General features: G+C 39.1%; 2 pseudogenes; one reads left to right on the top strand and one right to left on the bottom strand.

Moving 5' to 3' along the window:
• The first annotated feature begins 4,371 nt into the window (after positions 1-4,371).
• Positions 4,372-10,581, top strand: LOC126564488 (uncharacterized; annotated as a pseudogene).
• A 50-nt stretch (positions 10,582-10,631) lies between these two features.
• LOC126564477 (uncharacterized) lies at positions 10,632-12,551 on the bottom strand (annotated as a pseudogene).
• Between the last annotated feature and the right edge of the window lie 9,193 nt (positions 12,552-21,744).

The raw sequence follows: 21,744 nt of genomic DNA, 5'->3' as shown, positions 1-21,744 counted from the left end.
TGCACAAAATTCACAAGGCATTTCCTCCTTTGCTTTTACCTTATACCGGGCATTCTCGGTGATTGTCACTATATTTTTAATTCACATGCATTTCACGCACATCACATTGTTCACATTGTTCTTGCTAATATTGTAATTTTATTCAGCAAAAAACTTCTTAATAAATTTATTTATGGAGTATTTTTGCACTTCACTATCTTTCCGTATACACTAAAAACAATCACGAATTTCGTGTGGTGCTCACCATTGTGCAATTATGTCTCTGCTTGTGCGTTTCGTTGTAGTGTCACTTAAGCCATCTAATATGGCACACTTATGCACTTTGGTTAATTCACTTCCTTTTTTTACACTTATACATTTTTCACCATCCGAAGATTACAGCTTAAACTCACGGTCGTCATGTGGTGGGAAGAAGTATATTTGTATTCTCAGTCGCCATGTGGTGGGAAGAGGAGATTCACTGTTGCCATGTGTTGGAGAAGAAGAAACTCGGACTTGTAATCGCGACGAGAACAGAACAACGTGATTGCTAAATGTGCGGACCAATATCTTTCTTTTATCTGACTGTCCAGGCAGTCTGAAGATTCTAGATGAGAATCTTCCTTACAGGAAAGTTGGAGACATCGAGGCCTTACCTTTGGTAGGGGGACTCTCGATGCTCATCGGCGGAGCAAGTCGGCCAGGCGACTTTGGATGTTCAGAAGGAATGTCCCTTACTGGCATGTTGGAGGTTTGAGGCCTTACCTTGGGTAGGGGGACACTCAAACCTCTAGAAAGAATTGAACGCAAGGTTTAGCTTGTTGTACCTTCTCTCTGCCTGTCTAAGTGTGTGTATGTCTCAGGCTTCCAAGACCGCTTTATTTATACCCAATCTTACAATAGTTTTTGGTCGTTTTGTAACCAATATTGTTTCTTAGTGGTTGTTCTTATTGCTATTGCATTTAGTACAAAAATATTTACGTAAGCATAAAATGTGTCACGGTGCGATTGATTGCTGCACTTGCAAGAAATGTGTCGGATATCATTCGTCGTTGGATCTATATGCTTGCTATGCATGAAGTTACTTGTTTGTGTTTTGTTGTTTTGTGTTGCTGACCACTGTCTAGACTCGCTGGTTGTTTTGAACCGATATCATATTGCATTGCGTCGCTCGCTAGCCGGGTGCGCTGGTAAGTGTTTGAATGTTCATGTTAAGGCGTGCGCGTGGTCAAAATAGCTGAATGTACATTTCTCACGCTCTTGGCTAATGCAGGTTATTTGTTAAATTGGTGAATTTCCGCTCACCGTAGAATGCTACGTAAGGCTTGTTGTATGCGAAATAATGTATACTCTAGTGAGATGTTTAGCATATATGCTACACTATCATCAATAATGCGTAAAATATTGTGGCTAGTGCCCTCCTCAGAGGATGATCCATCAGTACTACTCCATGTAGTACTGGCTTAGTTGGTCTAAAAGATCATATTTATTCATGAAAAAACCCGGAACTACCCTCGGGCGAAGTTCATTAGGTATGGTCTTCATTTCCTCGTGCAATGAGGAATCTGTTATTAAAATGGAAATGTAGTTCTCAGGAAAGGCAGCACGGTTTAATGCCTGTGAAGCGCTAGCATGCACTGGTAGGGCAACAAAATCTTCATAGATCATCTCTTTTATCTTTAAGATTTTGCTCTTAGAACATGTCTCTAGAAGCGCTTCAAAATTTTCTATTATCAAGGGATTTGATGCTGAACAACGGACTAGAAGGCGAAGCGACAGCATTTCAAAACTGGGGAAGAATTTTTGCTTGAAAGGAGAGCAAGCGATAGCTCAACCATAATGAACGGTGAGTCCATGATAGGGTCACTGCCAGGCGCATTTTGATGAAAGTTATGCGCAGGAACGAAATCGGGGCAAAGCTTGTGGGCAAATTCATTTAGCCACTCGCCAGAAAAGCTTTCGCTTTCGTTGATGTTGTTACTGTTTCGCATCCTTCTAGCCATCCTCCAAAGCGAATAAAGTGAAGCGGAAGGGTCTAGGTTATTGACGTATCTACGCCAATAGCCCTTTTTCTTCGCCTTCAACAGGATTTTGCACGATCTCTCCAGTCCTTTATATTTTTCATATAAAGACCTTGAGCCCGTATCCCGGAATGCTTCAAACGCCTCCCGCTTCTTGTTAAAAGCCGCTTGGCAATCCTTGTCCCACCAAGGAGTGGGAGGTTTTTTAAATGTCCTTGCTTGGTGGAAGCGCCTTGGTTGGGCCTGAAGAGCACACTTATTTATAATTGAAACAAGTTTTTCGTACTCCTGAACTGGAGACAAATCTTCCAAGTCAAGAGAAAGCGAAGCGACTACTAATTCACCGTATCGCGTCCAGTCGATGTTCCTCGTTAAGTCACATTTAACGGAGATTCCACCTCCTGGACATCCTCCCTTGATGTAGGAAATTTCTATCGGCAAGTGATCACTGCCGATAGGGTCCTGGATCACCTTCCAACTAAAATCCAGGGCCATCGCTGATGGACATAGAGACAGGTCCAGTGCACTCGCCCTACTCACAGGTGTGTGCATCCTAGTTGCCTCTCCTGAGTTGAGGATTGAAAACCCAAATCTGTCGCAGATGTCTCGGATAATAGGAGCGCGAATGTCATCCTTATCGCAGCCCCAGTCGACTCCGTGAGAGTTGAAATCTCCCAGGATCAAAAGCGTTCCAGGCAACACCGCTGCGTAATTTCCAAGATCCTCTTTGAACTTTTCATTTTTTTCTTTTTCATTGTTGGCTATCGGGGAGATATAAATGGATGCAATTGTCTCGTGAAGATCGCCAAATTTTGCCTTGACTGCGACAGTTTCAATAATATCTTGCCTAGGGGTAGGTATTCTGGTGAAAGCATGACTCTTTCGAACACCAATCAGTACCCCGCCACCCCTTGTAATGCGATCTTCACGGTGTTAGAACAGAGTAGTTTGAGGCGTGAAAAGATACGTGTAGTTAATGCAAGGTTCTGATTTTTTTTTATGAGCTGACTATGTTAATCATACAAACTCTTTTGGCTTCGTTGCATACTAGATGCTTCTATATCCAACACACGGATTATATTATATCCCGGAAGGTAAGTTTAATGTCATCCGATAGCCAAGTTTCACAGAGGGCGAACATATCGCAGTTGTGCTCGGCCAATAATGCTTTAAAGGAGTCTAGCTAACCAAGCAAACTCCTACAGTTCCACTGTATGATGGTAGCCATTGGAGAAATTAATCGTTCAAACGGACCATCATGCTTAAGCATGGCCATTGGGCCAGCCACGTGAGGGTGGCTGGGTGTGAGGGTGCTGCAGGAGGTTGAGGGTCGTGAGGAGGGACTCTAGGATCTCGGAAAGGGACGGGCTAGGGGTTTTCGGACATCCTCCGGTTGGAAAAGCCAAGCTTTCCAGAGGGGCTTCGGTCCGGGGGAATCGCTTCTTCTTGGGCTTCTTCCTGGCAGTTTGAGGAGCGGGAGTATAAGGATCAGCGTCTCGATTTGGGACTGAGGAAGTTGCTTTAGCAAGACGCTGTTGTGCCAAAGGTTTACGTTTTGTTTTTAGCACCTTCCTTTGCACCTTTTTATAAGGTACTCTCTTTACCTTTACTGATCTCAGTGGCATCCGTTCGAGTGCAGTCGGGTTGGACTCGCCATTTGCAGCTGTATCCAAAACTGCAAAAGCGTTCGATGAGATTGCTTCCTTTAGAACATCGCTGTATAAGCCGCGTGCCCTCTCGGATACAGTTTTCGTCTGTTCCCTTTGCAATTTTCGGTACGCCGGGCACAAGGCTACCTCATGCCACTCATCCCAACAATGCGAGCATTTCTGGGAAGGGGCTTTGCACTCCTTGGTGACATGTGCCCCTCTGCATTTTCCACAGCAAGTATTGCGAGTGCAAAACGGATCGGCATGCCCAATCTGACTGCACTTTGAACAGGTGGCCATCCTTAGCACATATGGCCGGTCAATTGGTATCCGGAGACCTTCAATAATGAGGGCCTGCGGAAGAACCGTACCGTCAAACGTGATCCTGATTGAGGAGGTCGGAACATTTTTTTTTTACTCCTTCGCTGAGGCGTCCATTTTAAAAAGCTTTTTTGCCTCGAGAACTTTTGCTTTTGGCATATCTGGGGCTTGAAAAGCGCCCACGCCATATTTAACAATATCCTCTTCAGGATATTCGTAGTCCTGGATCACACCGGACACTTCAACCAGACTACCGGGGATATAAACATGATTTGAGTAAAAAGTTGATTGAATTACTAAAATTTTATAAAAACTAGTCAAAATAACATTTTTTTGGATTTTATAAACCAATAGTTTTAATATTTTCAATATGTCCTACTCAGCAATGTTCACAAATGACTATGGAGCTTGCATGTGAGTTTGCTGCGTGCAACTTGAGGGCCTATATTACTCTTTAGCCCGCTTTTGCTCTAGCCGAGGGCAAAATTATGGGACTTTTGTTTTAGGGATGTGAGGTTGTATGAGTGAGCACACGCAGCCCAGTGGTATGTTTGTATTGGTGAGATACGATGGTATGCATGTATTGGTGAGGTAGGACGGTATGTATGTAGTTGTGATATAGGTTTTTTCGGCCTGCCACCAAATAAAATTACATCTTTTAAACTTTTTCTTGGTGTGGTTTATTGTAAAATCAGTTCGCTGAAGAGAAGTACGCTTTGCAGTTCAAATTAAAATTTGTAGGAAATTTTGTGTTTGTTTTGCTTGACCAAGGTAAGTAATGAATTTAAATTAAAATTCGTGATGATACGATACTAATTCGATAATAAATAAAACAATTTTCAGATGAATTCGCAGATAGCAGTTTATAGCAATAACCTGCCGGTTTCAACGACAGAGGAACCATATCTTTTTCTGATGAAAATGGTTTGTTCTATGAAAGCGCAGCTGGAAGAGCAAGCAAAAAAAAAAAAATACTTTGACCGCACTGGTGCGGGAATTGCAACAAGCAAAGGAAACTTCGAACCAGAGCTCAACAACGACAGCAACGAGCTCAGCGACAACGAGCATGCCCGAACCTTCAATCTTCCGGACAGTGAAAACTGTAGAAGAATTTAAAGAAATAGAATCGAAATTGGAGAATTTTGAAGTGCGTAAGGAGTTTGTTCAATGGTTAGGACCTAAAATAAAAGAAGGGAGTAGCAAACAACGTTCTTGCGAAGTCCTAAATAACATTATAGATCCTAAATTAATCGTTAACTTATCATGGACTGAAAAGGAAAAAACAGGTGAAAAGGCCTCTTTACGCATTTCAAATAATATATTGTTAGTAATAAAAGAACTAAGCGGAGGTTGTAGTGATGATGAGTTGAAAGGATGGGTAAATTTGCCGATTGGAAGGTTGCCGCGGGCCCCAAACCTTGAACTCCCGAAAGCATGACCTCCGGTTTGTAGCTTCAATGTGATGGAAGGGTCACAAAGTTCCAGTTCGCCTCAGAGGGAGTAAAAATGCCACAGTCAGCATCGCAATACCGCGAAGCTATTTATGAAAAGAATTTCACGCATACCGCCCGTCCTGTGCAACTGTAACTGAATGGTGTGAGATAAAACAGCATCCGCAGAGGTTTCCAAAGTGAAACACAAAACAAACGATATCCACTACACCTTTTCACCTAGAATACCAGCCAAACACTTATAATAATACCAAAAGAAAGATGGTTATTTTTAGGCCGTATATTAAAAAAAAATGCCTAACGAAACTTCTGTAGCGTACACGTATATTCAAACCGCCGTTAAACCTTAAACCCATCATTATAGCTATTCCTCTTCAACTCCTGAATTCACCGTTGTATAAACAATAATTGTCAGACACTCAAAATCAGAAACGCAAGAAAAACCAAAGACTCTTGCGTGAACCTTCAATCAATGAACACGTGTATCAACCGGAACAATCCGAAACCCCAAAGGAGACATTCCCTAAACTTCCAACACTAGTAGGACACTCGTTAACCAAAAATTTCACATATTTCACTAGATCTTCTTCTTCTTGGCTTAAAGACCTCTAAGGTCATGCCGGCCATCGAAAATGGCTTTCTAGACTGCAAACGCTCTTGGCGTGTTTGAGCGTCGCATCCTCCGGACCAACTTTGGCGGTGTGTTCGAGCATGGAGTGTGGAGAAGAAGGATGAACCACGAGCTTGATGAGCTATACGGAGAACCGGACATCCTGACGATAGCATAGACCCGCAGGATACGATGGCTGGGGTATGTTATGAGGATGCAGGTCTCATGCCCCGCCAAAAAGGTATTCGTCAGCGACCCCCAGTTGGGCACGAGGCGTCGGGGAGCATAGCGAGTTCGTTGGCTGGATCAGGTGGAGGGTGACCTTTCGGAGATCGGGTGCCTACAAGGATGGGAAGCTGCAGCCAGGGATTGAGCTTCCTGGAAATCTATTGTTGATCGGGTCATGTCACGACAACGTGCTCTTAAAAAGAGCAGGGCAACATGAGTGTGAGCGAGACTGCCGATACCACGTAGTTGGTTAGTCAGTCCTCACTACGGGAGGACGGTCCGGATGGGATTTAAACCCCGGTCCTGCCGTTTGAAGACTGGCGACGCTGTCGCCCACAGCCCAACCGACAATTGACAGCTATCTTGTCGGCAAAAGGGGTGATGAGGGAAGATAAACAACAGAGAGAAAGGTAATTTAAAGGTGTGTTTAACCACGCGGCTGACCTGTAGGGAGAAAGAGATAGCATCTGGAGAGAACGAGAGAGAATGAAAACAGCTGGCCTTCAATAGGATTTCAAAACAAAACCAAACTGTTCTAATGTTAGGAAAACATTTATCGAAATGTGAAAGTTTTAAGTGTTAAATGCGTGCAATATTGAAAATGCAGAGTGCGCGAGGAATGCTGAGCAAGCTGGGAGAGCCGATGAAGAACAAATCGGCCGGGAACGAGAAGCGGTAAGTCAACCCAGAACTAACAGACGACAACATTAATCAGACAACCGTTGTGGGCGTTGCTGATAAATATTTCACGTTTGGTATACCTCGGAGCTGGAACGTGAAGTGAGCACGTATAGCGTTAGAAATGCGCTAAAACATCTTCAAACTCTTAAAATAAACCTGATTTAATAACCATCCACATACACTAGAACATTTTTTAGTTGAAAGAATCTACCGGTCTACAATCCGAAAGAAAAGTGTATCTTGCCGGGGGCTTCCTTCCGCCTGGGAAAGATGAATGGGACAAGGATAAGTTGCTTTGGATAGTACGGACCACCATCTGCGAATCAAGTCACATGAATGCGCGAAGCAGAACGGTACATTCGGAATGGACTATCGAATCTGCTGAACAGATTGTTTGAGGCTTAACCGGGGACGGAAGTGGACTTGACACAGGCCCGTTTACATATGTTTGTAAATTGTTATGATAAGAGCAACGCCTATAAGGAAATGCACGTTTATGTGGATGAGCTTACGAACCTGGGCCCCCGAGGCCGCTCAGTTAGTTAACGGTAAACCCGCCACTACGGACCAGGACAATAAAAGCTGAGAGAACCGGGTAAGAACCAGTGGCAGATGGTTGTATAGAACCAAAGGCCAGCGCTGATCAGTATAGTGGTTCCCCGATGATGCCATGGAGTTGCAATGCCGATTGTCTTAACGCCCCCAAACTCCTCGCAAAAGCTAACCTTGACGGGAGTTACTTAGTAAATATATATCAAGCGCATAAACTTTTCCTAATTCGTTCCCGACGGGTGAGAAAACATATAGGATATATGGTTTGAAATCTTCATATCACCGGACTCATCCCACACCTGCTGGCGACCAATGACGTCATCAGGCTATCTTGCAAGACCCGGGGAGAAAGGAACTTCGAAGTAGACTTTTACCCCTTTGAGTTTAACGCAACTTTATTAACACTTTCACACATTTCACGAGTGGGAAGGATATCCGGAAACAGATAACTGATTCGACTCAACTCGCCTCCCTCCGCTGACTCTCATTCTGGTCAACATGAGATCCACGTGCGTCAGAAGCTTTTATGTATGTACATATTTTGCGATGTTTCTTGATAGATTTACACAGCAAACCACCATCCTCCTTTCCTCAAATATACAAATCCTTTAACAAAGTTAGACAACTAGAAACACAAATCAACATACGCGAGCCACTGCAAAATTTCTCCTGTTGATGTTGTTGTTGTTCTTGTTCTTGCTGAGAAGCTCCCTGCCTGCAAGTGGAACAAACAATCTTGTCATGAATAACCGTCCCGCATCACTTGCACTGCTGGTTGATATAACGAAAGAACAGCCTCACCAGAAGTACACCGAAGCCGCAAGAAGCCAGAAGCATGCAGCAGCACGCAATAGGTTTGTGTTCAAATCCAGTTATATCGATACTTTATTCACAGAGCCAGCCACCCATCTATTCAACGCAGCAGAATGAGACGATATACCGACGTAGCAAACTCCCGCAAAAAGTATGATGAAACAGAGAACGGAATACAACGACAATACTTCGGCAGGACAGAGATGCCAAATAGGGTAGCAGCAGCACAACACATGTGTCAAGACCGGAGCACGTTCAATTGAACGGTTGGAGCACGTTCAACATTTTTGGACGTCAACCAATTTTTTTTTGGGACGCCATTTTGAAATGCCAAACCAATCGACCGCCAGGCACAAACATGAACCAACCTTCCCTCTAAATCCTGCGATCGAAGGGTTGAGGTGAATTTAACCGTGGTGAATTTTCGCATGGGTACCGATTTCAAGTGTCTTGACCAGAAGACTGTTTGACCGAAGTTTGTTTACCTTTCAGTCAAATAACTGTAAATTTTTTTCCCAAGATGGCAAACCCAAATAGAGCTATTCCGACATCTCCTCTTAACTCACTTTGGCTCTTCCGTTCCGTATGTGTTTGAAGTAAGCATGTCTCTTTCATGCTGAAGGGGATCGTTCGATCGTCTGGTTGGGGTCTTTTTCTTTCTTATTACAGAACTATGGATATGTGTATCGTATATCTGTGTGTGTGCGAATGTGTTGTTGTTGACGAAAGCGATGACCGGTCAAGACAGCAGAGGAGAGCAAGGAGATCCTGTGAATATACTTTTAAGTGAGGTTATTTAGGAACAAGACTTGAATTCTTACCTATTACGCAGCAGTGCAGGCTTTTATTTCATGAACTATTTGGTGTACTGTCGGTTCTGGCGTGATCTACCAACAAAAACTATTAGGAATTCTTGGATTGGTCCATACAGCATTATGTGCGCATCAGGCAGACAGTATTTTGGCTACTCAGTGAACTCCCAGTGCCAGTGCGACTCCCCAACATATTCAAAGAGTGCGTGCGTGAGTGGATTATCAACATGATTTAGACTACAATCATCTATTTTTGCGATCGGTATGTAACTCTTACGTTTATCTTACGTATGTTTTTATCTTGCGTTAAATTTGCTAAGTGATTTGTGCATTTTAGGGATGCCACATGAAAAAAATAATGCGCAGCAACAATGCGCCAGCAGCGGAAGTCGATCAATTCTATTACAAGTCGCGGAAAATTCCATCGATAGGCTTGTATCCCGATCGTCATCTCCACCACCATTTCAACCGGAATCTTCAAATCACGTGCTTCCAAAACTTTCTTACAAAATAGAATACTAGTTCCAGCACGTTCCAATAATCAAAGATCATTGAATTGTATCACGCATGTATCGACCACTCCTCAATATCCATCCGCATTGTCTGTTCGTCATAAAACAATCAATACTACCACTATAGGAAAAAATCACTGTCTTCCGTATCGGCCTCTAGCTCCCGGAAAACTCGTTAATACACCCAAACCATTCTTAGCGCCAAAACCACTTGTAACACCCAAACCAGTTATTTTACCCAAACCAAACCCTCCAATCACACCATTCATTGCACCCAAACTAGATATTTTACCCAAACCAATCATAGCACTGAATCCTATCCTTGTATCAAATCTACCCAAACCTCTAATTTCCCCTGAATCAAAATTCATTTCAAAGAAACTTTTCCCTGCACCTACCGTTGAGCCAGAACAACCTACAACATCTTTTATTTCCCAGCCTGATACCTAACCTTTCCCAGTTTGATAGAATAGAGAGAAAAATAGATATTGGTTTAAAAATGAGCTTGATAGAATAGAGAGAAAAATAGATATTAGTTTAAAAATGGTTTGAAAAAATGGGAGGGCAAGTATCACTTGTCCTGAATCGTGTGTACGGCAATGGTCCAACCATTTCCCGTCTTAATAATATATCTGAGATAAATAGTGAACAAGATCTAAAAAAATTGAAGGAAGATCTCTAGGATGGGTGTTATATGACCGAAATAGTAAACGATTTTACACATATGTTAAAAAACATATCTGAATTTGACAAAAGGCTGTGTACCGTTTTGGATCTGTTTTTCGAGCGAGAATTTTTAAAGCAATGTAGCTGGACAGGACGTGGATCACAAGAAAAAAAGGTTTGTTTTTCCCAATATTCGCGAGTCTTAAATTTATTTCAATGCACTGGAGGAAATGAGGTCGCTAGACTTACAGACGATTATGTACAAGATTTAAAAAAAGCTGTATAATATTAAGCCGATTTTTTTACTTAATTATTTGTTTTTCTTTCAAATATATGTTATGTTATTATAGAATGAATTATGGAATGAAATTGTACGTACATATTATGTTGTTTCTTTATTCCATCAACGTGTGTAAACGCTGGTTGTATACGCAATAATTGCTGTCCTTCTACAACATAAGATCCTGATATTATTTTAACGCTGCATTACCTTATAATTAGATTTTCCTTTGTTAAAAACCAGCCATTTCTATACCCTTTTCTTAACATAAATTTAGATGTAACATTAAACAAGACCTCGTCTTTCCTATGTTTTAGTATTGGATATGATACATTTTCATGGTTGGCTTTAGTTTCCAGTTCTCTAAGCTCTGTTAATCTACTTACTACTTGAGCTAATGTTCTATGACCTGTCCGTAATAAAGATTTTATGAACTGCAATCTGTTCTCAAATGGGTAGGAGGAGATCGTAGGAAGAGGTCCGATTTCGCGTATATCACTGGCTACATGTAAAATATTGTGTATGTTGCTGGTCAAAAAAGATTTGTGATAATGTAAACTAAATTCTGTAACAAACTTTTGCAAAAGAGCTGCCGCATAATCCCAAAGTCGTTTAAAATGTTTAGTAGAAAATAACGTTACAGCAACATATAGGAGCTTAAAATTATGATACGCATTATCGTTCCTTTCATGAATGGTATGCTAATATGATTAAGAAATGTGCGAAACTCGGACTTCTTCCAAAACTTTAAATATTTAAGCGGTCTCATAGCTCTATTGATCTCTACTGGCAAACGTGTGTTAAGTAAAATGGTCGAAATCTCTTGTTGTTCTTCTATTGTCCATTTAGGAAACGAGGACAAAGATCCTTCAACGTGGCCTACCAAAAACATTTTCATGAACCCGGAATGTAATAAGTGGAGACCGTCAGACTCAGGGACATGCTTAATAATATCTAATCCTTTTATATCCGTTATGGGTGTTGGTCGTCTTTGATGTCCAACAGCATATTGTCCGCTTCTAAATTCTGCATCGGTCCTTTCAGCTGCTACTCCTTCAAAGATCATTCTACGGGTGCGTTTGTCATGTCGACCCACAATTTTACATTTTTTACACACATTTGCAGCGTTGAAATAGCCTACTCCTAGAAAATAAACAAAGATTTAATATCATTTAAAATTTCCAATCCAAAAGATAGATAGATTGTATTAGCATAATAGAATGAACGCTCGTGCAGGAGTATCCGCGATAATGGCTCTTAGACTTAATTCAATTTTGTTAGTGTTGATAGTTATTCCGGTCTCTATAACGTTATTTATATCTGTCACTAATGGACGTAGATATTGTTCCACGTTATCAGGTTTTGACGAGCCACAAAAAATACCTTATACCATGATAGGCTCCTCTGGAAGCTCGTGGAGTTACATCAGTATGGGCCATAATTGTGTATGTCCACTGTGATGTAGGGGCAGCCCATCAACGAAAAGATTTACCGAACTTTTTTTTAGAGTTGGCGTTATATTTCTGTAAAAAAAACAACATTAATATTAAAATAAAGAAAATTTTACCATCATGAAAGTTAAAGTTAGTACAATTTATGTTAATGATCAATTACCTGTAATGGTATTGCAAAGCGTTTTCAATGCCTTGATACCATAGCTGTCCACCTGCTACCATTGAAATTTCTTTGCCAACGCCAACTGGAGTCTTCAAGAAAATCCGTGCATCTTTCGGAACATAATACTCCGTAGATTCAAGAACTATCTCCAATAAATCGTTTAAGGCAGCATGCGTGATTTTGTGTGACAGGGCCCATAGTCTCAATAGTTTTAAAAAAGTTTCATTTTGTTGCGCTTCATCTTCATTCTTGGATACATGCTGCTCATCGTCGTCTTCTCCGCTATCATCGTCTGTTTGCCATTTTTGAGAGTTTGAGAAAGAAAGCCATTCTTCCTCAAACTCTTCATCCTCTGCCATATCGATATAAGGATCATCCGCATGATCCTCTTGATCAATATCCTTGTAAGGAATAGGAAGATCAACAACTGAAATAAATAAAATACACATAGTAATTAACAACGAACCACAACGGCTGAGTACATAAAACGGTATAAAACCGTAAACATAAACATAAAACGGTTAAAATATATGTATATTGTGACCTTAAGTCGTCTTGTACGATATTGAAATGTTTATCCATACTTTTTATAAACTTCTTAAAAAACTATATGTGTGACAAGTATTAGCTGACTGATTTGTGCCAAGATCTCCGAGATCCTTTCTTCGCTCGCTTTAAATTCTCCATTTTCATTCAATTGTCGCACAACACACTTTATTTGAGATAATAAAACGCTGTATTGAGAATGATTTGTTCTACGCTTGATAGTGCCAGCTATATTTATATCAACAAACTAAACGTCAGTTGTTCTCTCTCGTTCTCTCTAGATGCTATCTCTTTCTCCCTACAGCTCAACCACGTGGTTCAACACACCATTGCCCTTCTCTCTGTTGTTTATCTTCCCTCATCACCCCCTTTGCCAACAATATAGCTGTCAATTGTCAGTTGGGTAACGGATTGTTTCGTTCTAAATTAGAAATAATAATTTACATGTGTAAACACAAGGATTTTCGGTAGCTTTTTCGCAAGGACGTTAAGAGATGTTCTTTTCCACAGGTTTAATATTATTCTCTCTTCTTTTGACAGCTCGCACACTGTCTCTTCTTTGGTCTTCGTATGTGTCAAAAACCCAAGATGCTCACAACCCAAGGTTATTGTAACCTCAAGATGTTTACACATGTTTAAAAAAATAAATAAGTTAGAAAGTGTATTGTTTAAGATCATTTGTGGGCTGTAGCTGAATTAAATTGTGTTCGGGGCATAAAAATCGAGTGAGTTGTACGTTATATCTCTTATACAATCCACGCTCATCCAAAATCAAAAAGTTGAAAGTGGAAAAAAGTAGTTAAGATGAGTGTTCAGAGTTAATAGATGACTGCATTATGAACCGCAAAACAATTACACTACAATATTTTTATGTTGATTGCGAGTGTTATGTGTGTTATTTTGTTATCGCTTTTACTGATCCGTTCATACAAAAGCCGATTTCAGGAAGGGCGCTGGGTGATTAATGTGCTGTTGTTTTCTTTCACTAAACCGTTCATATGTATGATTTCCTTTTGCTATCCTTATGCTGTACTTATTGTTATATACAGTGTAAAAAGTTCAATTAAATCCAATTTCCGAAGTCATAAGGCCGAAACACGTTTCTTCTTCTTCTTCTTCTTGGTTGCAGGTTGTATCCTCCTATGATGTCAAAAACTTATAATCAGAGGCATACTGCATGGTAGAAAGAGAGGACATGTGTCCATTTCTCTTGCTTTTCTGTTTCTGTGTTTGTTTCTTTTTATGTTTGTTTATGTCTCTGTCTTCGTTTCTATGTCTTTTGTGTGTCTTGTCGTGTCTAAGTTCATGGTAAGGAGAGTTTTTGCCTGTTGGTTTGTGTATTTATAAATATGTGTATATTTGTTTATTTGTATATGTGTGTTGTTTTTATTTATTTATTTATTTATTTATTTATTTATTTATTTACTACGTATTTATATTTTTTGTTTTTTGATTTTTTTGTGTACGTATTTTTACTTTTTTTTTAAATTAATTTTTTTGTTTTGTGTTTGTTTTTGTTTTTTTTTATTCCTATTTTTTGTGTTTGTATATATTATTTCCTGTGTGCGGTTAGAAACTCTTGTATTTTCTCTTTGTTCGTTATTTGTTCGCAAATGTGCACAAGAGGTTCGTATCTAAGAGTTTGTGTCTGTTTGTAAAATGATTTTGTACCAATAGGTCTTCTGATATAGCCTAAAAAACCTCTTTGGTTTTAAATTTGCTACCCAAAACCTTGCCTTTTGTTTCTGGGGTATTTCCTTTTTTCTTTTTTTTTCTTTTTAGTATCCTCTTCTCTTCTCGTGGAAGGGATAGGATATCTGTGTGCCTATTGGTTTGTGTGGTTTTCTTATTTTCTTTTTCTAATCATATCCTATTTTTACCTATCCTATTTCCTAGTTCTAATTTCAAAAAAATAAAATAAATTATGAACAATAGTTAAAACTGAATTTTTATGGCTATTGTGTAATAAATACTTTGTATGGATGTGTGTTTCAGTTTATACTAGGTTATATATATATATATATATATATATATATATATATATATATATATATATATATATATATATATATATATATATATATATATATATATATATATATATATATATATATATATATATATATATATATATATATATATATATATATATATATATATATATATATAACCTAGTATAAACTGAAACACACATCCATACAAAGTATTTATTACACAATAGCCATAAAAATTCAGTTTTAACTATTGTTCATAATTTATTTTATTTTTTTGAAATTAGAACTAGGAACTAAATATATATATATATATATATATATATATATATATTTAGTTCATAATGTCCTGTGCTGACTGGTTATTGTTCGGTTTTGGCTTGTATGTATTATTATTATAATTTTTTTTTGTGATCGGTGTCTATTGTTTTCTCTATTCTATGTTTTCTTTGTTGTTCTTTCCTTTTTATATTTCTATTTTGTTTTGTTGAAACACGTTCTTCGCTTTTCGCTTTTCCAACAGAAGTAACGTCTCTCCTTTATTTGACATTTGACATATCCACGTTTGACAATTGTGCTTGACCAAGATATTTAGCCGGTTTTGCTTGAAGCAGGATGTTTACAACAGCAACAGCACAAGGTTGAAAACACCTTAAATTATACTGAGACGGATCAACATCCCTTTTAAATTCCTTTTTAAGACCTGTCCTTAGTTTATTTATCAGCAGGAAAGAGGAAAACGTATAATTAATTAACTTTTTTGCACTGTAAATAATTAACGAAATGTTAAATCAGCGGATTTGTTTCGGTCAAGTAAACGTCAAATCGGTGCTGACATTATTCTTCTTTTTACTTATCAAAAAGGGGTTTTTACGATACCTCCTCTTAACTCACTTTGGGAAGAGCGTTCAAAAAACGACTACAACGACACACACACACACACACACACACACACACACACACACACACATTATTTAACTTTTTTTCAACGCAATAAAAAACAAGGTTTATCCCCAGACAACGCAAGAATATTGACGCCATAACGCCTTGATCGATTGTTGGTCGCCATTTTGAAATGGTAAACTTGAGTTGCATACATGAACCAACCTTCCCTCTAATTCCTGCAGTCGACAAGTCAAGGTGAATTGAACAGTGGTGAATTGCCGCATGGGTTGTCGCACTTGGGTGTCCGTCATTTTCAGCCGTCAGATGTGGCAGTGTGTGTCATCCGTTTAGCGAATAGGCTACTGTCATCGTGTACTGTTCGCTTTGTGCGCGCTTTCAGACTCGCTGTGTTCAAAACTCAATTTCACTGTGCATTTGTCGTTTGATTCAGTTTTCGCTGAAAAAATTAGCAACGAAAAGAAGTAGGAAAGTAATTCGCTGGCAGCACAAAAAACTAGCAGCTTTATCGGAGGAGTATCATCTCGAGAACATTCGAGATGGAGAAATTACGGGTACAAGCCGGTCGGTGCGGCACAATGACGATGAGTATTTGCTTCATTTATTTCTTGCGGTTGATCCAGCTTTGCGAATGTTATTATCAATATATTAACGTGAGAATAAATGCCGCTTAGTGATAGAAGTTTGCTAGTAGAAAATCTGTGAAATACTTTTCTAAAAGTGAAGAAATAATCGGCCCACGATGCGTGTGGGTATGAGTAAGTACGTGCGTGTAAATCTTCGTGTGTGTTCTTTTACCGGCCCAGAAGATTCTCCAAAGAGAACAGTGCCTCGTTTGTGATGGTCATTTGTCAGGAAACAAAAAATATGTTACCAATCGTGTGTAACTGGCGCAGTATGCTTTAAACTTTAAAAATGCGTGAGCCAAAACGGCACACGATGCGTGTACCTGTGTGTGTATTCTTTTACCGTACTGGAAGATGCTCCTGAGATGATCGCGACGCTGTTGTGATGTTTCAATATCCATCGAGAGTAACAATATCGGCCCGCTATGCGGTAAAGCGAAACCGCTTTCGGAAAAGGTAAATACGCAGAAATTGCCTACATCATGATCTTTTCGTACCGGCGTTTGGGTGTAGAAATGCCTAATAGGCCAAGTGGATGTGAATATGTGTTAGACATATGCTTAATCAAAATGATTTTTACTAGCGCCTTTTACTTATTACTTTACGCCTTGGTTTTGCTGTTTGCATAGCTATCTAAGTGCGTTGCAAAACAAAAATTATCCACGTTTATAATACGTTTCATTTTACAGATCCAACACTCCGAGGAGGCGCACCTGGGATCAGAGACTCGTTAAAGCTGGTGGAGAGTTCTGGTACAAAGGAATCCTAGAAAAAATTTGTCCAACTTCGTACGTCCGGTACGTCATATTATTGTGCCCAACATTTTCAGTATAATAAGTCTTCGTTTCATATTTCAGGTCAACTGTACCGTCAATCGATACATTATCGATGTCGGGCTTCCACTCCATAGATGTGGACCAACATAGCTCTGGCCCATTTAAATGAAGGTTGTTGAAATACTCGCAACTTCTGTCATAATGGTCCCGGTGTTTTGTGGACGGTCCAAACCAACAAACCTGGAAGCGTATTTGAGACATTTAATAAGAGGCAAATGAACTCCAACCTCATGACTGCAAATCTTCGATAGAATATTGAAGCTTAAGGCATCCAGTGTGATTGCAGATTCAAAACCGCGAACATTTTTAAAGGGTATGTAAATTGAAAATTGTTTGTTGTTTATCCCATCGAACCAACATTTAACTCTCTCGCAAACTCTGGGGGTTGGATGTGATACGCCATTGAAAAGGGACGGTGTTCAGGTCATAACTGCATTATATTAGCCCTGTATTGATGGTGGAACATTTAAACGAGGGAGTATATTACCAGTTCTTGTTTTATTTTTATGGCGTTACCATATTTTATTCCTGGTTTCATCGTCGTTACCGGGACGTGCAGAAGAATTTTTAAACAGTTCGGTGAAGGATTATGGTAAAGTTTATGGTGGTGAGGACTTAAGGAACAACGTTCATATCTTCATCATATTATTTGTTTTATTTATAATTAATTATGACGGTCCATTGCCGTATTGTTATCTTCATCATATTGCTCAAGATGTTTTTGAGTATGGTCATTTGGACGGGCGTTCCTCATACTGTTTAGAAAATCACATGCAGGTGTTGAAACGTTCGGAGAGGTATGGGTTTCGATGTGGAATTTTATTAGTAGCACGCTCAGAAGAACGAGCTACAATTGTTGTGGCAGACGCTACCACAAACCTACGCTATCCCCGCCTGACGAATAATAGAAAAGGAATCATTTTTGGCATTAGATTTTTTTTGCGTCTTTTAGAAAGAGTAGAATAATGAAGTAGAAGTATCTTTAGATGTTATTAGGTATAAACTTGTGGCCGATCATCCGCCATCCGCTAAACCCGGAACTATTGTATTTTCGCCTCTTTTGCACAGCCTTCAATCTTCAATCTTCATAAAAAAGCATTACATTATGCTTAAGTTATATTTTGATTAGTGAATCACTTAATGCATGCTTCTTATGTTGTGTATAAATTAGTGTTTGATCATCAATGCAATGTCGCTGTTGGGATTTCTTAAACTATTGTGATTTGTAATCAATGCATGCTAGTGTTATTCTTAGTTTTTAATCTGTATGATGGTAGTTATGATGATAAAAAGAATCCATTTTGAAAACATGTAGCAATAACGAGTGTCCTTTTGACTATACAGCACTGGACAGTCATAATCAATTTTAAATAACGAGTGTCGTTTCATGAAAATGTCTTAATATGACTCAAGAATTTCTAAATGACACGTTCTCAAATGCTTTTGTATCGGAAAGCTTTGTGCTTTGTGTTTTATCATGATAATTTTTATCCGTTCATCCTTTCCGTTTAATATAACACGTTTTTCAACAATTTCAGTAACTATTGTGATATTTTTATCGGTAGCTGGAGGCAGATTGAAGTTTTTTTTTATATTAATGACAAAATTTTCTGTTTTAGCAACACCGCTATGGAAGCTGGTACGGAGTTGAAATTAAAATTCTTCGCAGACTGGTTGCCTCTTCATTCCAACAGGTCAACAGCCTTTTGGCCAATTTTGATGACCGTTGATGATGTCGCTGCTGCAATGACTGTGGCAATAATCGAAACCCACATCAGCGAAGAATACTTGCGGCCACTAGTACAGGAGCTTAATTTGTTCATAGACGAAGGAATTCATCTCGGAATACAAAAAAAAAAAATAAAATGATTCACGTAGAAGTACTGGGAATTGTGGCAGATGCTCCCGCTCGCGCATTTGCAAAAGGTGAATATATATAGATATACCCTATATCAAGTTGCAAGCGAGAAATGCCTCGCACTTGTCTAGTTCTACTCAGAAACACTGTAAGTGTAAGTGGATATTGAGGCAATTTTGTCAATTTTTGGGTATGCACTGAATATTCACGTTAAATGGTATTTTTAAACTTTACAACACTCTTTCACACCTAATTTCAGTTGTCGCTAGTTTCAATGCAAAACAGAGATGTATGAAGTGCACGGTGGTTGGCAGGCGGCATCCAACATCAAGCAGTTATATTTCCTGATCTCATACAGATGCTGAATTTCGGCAAGGTATTTATGTCGTTCACAAAGTAGGGCATTCACTACTGTTAGATTTAAATGATTTTAGCATAGTGCGACAAGTTTTGTTGGAGACAAATTACGTGCACTAGATCGAGGTGTAACTCGTCGGAATTTATTAGGACCAGTTTATGGCAAGTGGGGTGCTACCAAATAGTCAGAAGAGACATGCTCCAACATTTCTGAACAATTGAAAAAAATAACACTTCCTCGTGAAATACATCGCAAGTTCAGAGGCTTGGATGAATTGTTGCATTGGAAAGGTACATAATTTAGTAATGAGCACAATTTGTTGCATTTGACCGAAGAAGTGAAATAATTTGGGCCCTTAACGTAATGTCCCCTTATCCCTTAAAAATGCTCTAAATCGTAGTATAAGAATGCTTAGACATGGCCATAAATCTTTATCGGAATATGAAAGCATTGCTATTTCAATAACAAACCCCAACTGTGAAGTATTTTTAAAAGGAGTTGAAGAAAATGTAGTACTAAACATACGGGGAATTTCTCTAAACCGTTTCTCTAAAAAAAAATTGACGGATGATTTCTTGCCGCAGAAAAAGAAGTTATTAATTTTGTGTTGGATGAAGCGGTAGAATTTAATTTTCGAATAGTAAGAAGAAAACTGCTCCTTTCTACGTCCGTCCAAAAACTGCTTTCCTTTCTTGTTGGGCTTCCTGGTTCGGAAGCCCAACAAGAAAGGAAGAGCCTTCCCGTTGGGCTCTTCCCGACGATCTGTTGATCGTGTCGATGACAGGTCAATCATCTCACGCTATCTCTAAACCTCTCTGTTTTAAAGGGTCTATATTATCCAAAACAAAATTATACTCTGCTGCTCTTTAAATGTTGCTCTTACTATACATTCTCACTTCTTAGGCAACTCTTTTCTTTACATTCACCTCTGTTTCTACTCTACTGATATATTTGATAAAGGAACATACCTTTCAGATTTTCTGGTTACCTAATAAACCTTTTTAGTCAATTTGGTATCCATTTTTTTTTTTTTGGAAATGATACTAAAACCTTGTTACCCATGTCTGCGTTTGAATCTTTTGCTTCTCGACGAGAATCTGCGTATATTTTGCTAACTAATTTAGCAAAAGTGTCATGTTCGCGTATATCAGATCTGTCAACCGTGTCAACCTAGGAAAGAATTCCCGATAACGCCATCCTACTAACTGTTCAAAAGTCGTTACGCTGAGAAGAGCGTGTGGTTTCGTGGTTTTGTACATATGTGCGTATACTTTTAACGAATTTATCCAATTTTTTCCTTCTTGCTTTGTTCCGGCTAGCGCTTTCATAGTGCCATGAATTTAGCTTTCTACAGTATCATTCGACTGTGACTTTACCCCTTTTTCCTTCCAGTATGTGATAAGTTTACTGCTCTGAAACGGTTTGCAATTGTCGCTTTGTACGGTTAGCGGTAATCTCCAGGTGAAAAATCTTCTACAAAGCGCCAAGCTATTACTTGGTGCATCTGTAAAATTCATCTCATTTGCTGATAAGTACCGTGAGTAAGTGTCCACTGCAACTATAAATTCTCCTGATCCACAACCTATTAGAGATATCAAATCGATTTGGAGCACTTGCCATGGACCTGAAGCAAGATCTTAACATGGTTTATGGCATGGTTTATAAGGGGTATTGGTGGGTATTTTCTTGAGATTACTAAATATGTTGCGCACTTTTCCTCAAAGATCTCTACTTCCTTACCCATATTAGGCCACCAAAAATATTTCATCATAATGTTTTTGATATCAGAAATGCCAATATGACCTTGATTAACTGTCAGCAATATTTTTGATCGCAATCGGTCCGGTGGAATAATTCTACCATCTGTGAATACCATCAAGCCTAAAAAACGAATCGATTTGCGTTCGGTTTCATACCTTCTCAAAATTTTCGGCCAACAACAACAATTTTCAACGCTTCCTCGATGTCCCTCCATGATACGCTCACGTATTTCCCGTCTAGAGTGTACAGCAGATGTCTATTATGCTCTTCGTCGTAAGGATATTCTTCTTGAACCTGTTTCAATAAGCATCTGCTTTTGTTCAAATATCTCAGAATGCGTTTCACAGCAAAATCGTAAGCCAGCAATCTTAATGTCCAAGTCTCAGTTCTTGTAACTGCCCTCCTTTACCGACTACCCGGGTATTCCAAGCGTTTTTATTTGCTTATAACTTTTTTTCTACGAACCATCGCTGTTCAAAACTTGACATGTGTGTGAAATTCAATTTCGTGCTTTCCTTTTCACAAATGTACCTGTTCATAAGCAGAGCTTTGCTTTTTAGATCAGACATATGCAGTCACAACTCCCCTTTATTTAAGGCAGAAAAGGATTTGAGCTGCAACTCTTAGTTTCCGTCTGTCCAAAACGAATCCTGCTATTTCACCCTTTTTTGCT

This window comes from Anopheles maculipalpis, chromosome X (assembly GCF_943734695.1).
Source record: "Anopheles maculipalpis chromosome X, idAnoMacuDA_375_x, whole genome shotgun sequence".
Classification (NCBI taxonomy): domain Eukaryota; kingdom Metazoa; phylum Arthropoda; class Insecta; order Diptera; family Culicidae; genus Anopheles; species Anopheles maculipalpis.
Note: the sequence above shows the minus strand (reverse complement) of the source record. Positions and strands in the feature narration are given on the sequence as shown.